General features: G+C 38.5%; 1 non-coding gene across 1 annotated transcript; it reads right to left on the bottom strand.

Annotated features, from left to right (window-relative positions):
- Positions 1-1,247: 1,247 nt before the first annotated feature.
- On the bottom strand, positions 1,248-1,353 carry LOC140851883 (small nucleolar RNA R71). The gene has a single exon (XR_012134640.1). It is a non-coding gene; the product is annotated as a small nucleolar RNA R71 (small nucleolar RNA).
- Between the last annotated feature and the right edge of the window lie 482 nt (positions 1,354-1,835).

Genomic DNA, 1,835 nt, shown 5'->3' with positions numbered 1-1,835 from the left:
ACACATCAAATTTTGGCACCGTTGCCAGAGATCTTGGCATGGTTCAAAAAAAAAAAAAAACCACTGACATTTCATAACACTTAACTAAAATAGCGTAATCTCAAATATAAAAATTTCTAACTTGATTGGACACCTTGTTTCTTTGCATTGCATCTCCATAATTAACTTTAAGGGCGCAACCCATTAACTAAGATAAGGTGAGGATTTGATCACCCTTCCTTGGCCCACAAATCACTCCCTTGCATTTGCATAACCTAGACCTTAATCTAAAATTAATTAGACGTTGACCCCTAAGGATTTCGAGCTCATTAGGACAAGTGACCCTGAGAGTTGAACCAGGTTAGACTTGGTCAGCTAGCTAGTGTCTAGGCAAGTGGTTTGTGGAATGACTGGGCTCGAAGGAAGGTGGTTTTTAATTGGTTCCGTTCGCTGACCTGACCAATTTAATTGATGTCTAAGGAAAGCAACAGGGGGACTCCCACCGACCTTACACTTATCTGGTCAGTTGGTTGGTCAAGCTCCGACTTGAAAGGCTTGAAGGCTAACTACAGTTAGGAGCTGTCTAGAACTAGGGTAACTTTAGGATAGAGAGTCCACTGCGTGCTAACTTGATTGTAATTAAAATCTAACGACAACTAATTCTTCTATTAGTTTTAGGACTTCTTAGGATCTCTTCTTTAAAACTCTTTTCTCTCTTCTCCTCTCCTCTTAAAAAAAATAATAATAATAATCCTTAACAGACTAGGATAGTCCTATATAGACCTTTTAGTTGCATGTTAGGTCTATGATCACTAAAACCGACTTACAACCATTAGACGAAGAATTAAAAAAGACTCTTAGGACTATTCAAGTTAGAAATATGGCTGCACCTGGTGAGGCTAATCCTCCACGCTCATTGAGAGAATATTTCACTCCATCCTCATATACCTACTCTCCATGCATTCAAGCACCTCCAGTAGAAGCTACCCAATATGAGATTAAGTCTAGCATTATTCAAATGTTGCCATCATTTTATGGACTTAGTAACGAGGACCCATACAAATACTTAGATGAATTTCTTGAAATTTGTTCCACAGTAAAAATCTAAAATTTCTCCAATGATGCCCTTAGGTTGAAACTGTTCCCTTTCTCACTTAAGGACAAAGCCAAGCATTGGTTAAACTCCTTAGACTCTATAACCATTTCAACTTGGGATCATCTTCAGAGAGAATTTCTCAAGAAATACTTTTCAATTGGAAAAACAAATCAAATTAGAAAAGCTATCATTAGATTTTCTCAATTGGAGGGTGAACTTTTTCATGAGACATGGGAAAGGTTAAGGGATCTCATTCATAAATGTCCACACCATGCTGTCCCTAAATGGCAACTTTGTCAGTATTTTTATGATGGTCTATCGGAGAAACACCGACAAATAGTTGATGCATCATGTGGTGGGACATTCATGCTAAAGAGTGAGGATGAAGCCTGGCAGCTCTTTGAAACACTTAGTGAGAATTTCCTACATCATATGTCTGCCACCTCTAGAGAACAATCCATGCTTCAACAAAAAAGAAGTAGAATTTATCAGATTGAAAATGTCATAGATATCCACAGTAAGGTAGATGAACTGTCCCAAAAATTAGATCGTCTTCTAAATACTGGACAATCCTCGATTCCACCTAACCCAATCCAAGAAGTTTGTGCATTGTGTGCAAGTCCAAACCATTTTGTTAGTGAATGTCCAGCCGCACCTCAATTTCTTGAATTTTTGCACGAGCAGGTTCAGCAAGCTCAAGTCCAACAAGCTCGTAGACCAGGAAACGATCCATATTCGAATACTTATAACCCTGGCTGGA

The sequence above is a fragment of the Elaeis guineensis genome, chromosome 9 (genome assembly GCF_000442705.2).
Source record: "Elaeis guineensis isolate ETL-2024a chromosome 9, EG11, whole genome shotgun sequence".
Taxonomy (NCBI): domain Eukaryota; kingdom Viridiplantae; phylum Streptophyta; class Magnoliopsida; order Arecales; family Arecaceae; genus Elaeis; species Elaeis guineensis.
The sequence above is the reverse complement of the archived record's forward strand: the minus strand, read 5'-3'. Positions and strand labels throughout refer to the sequence as shown.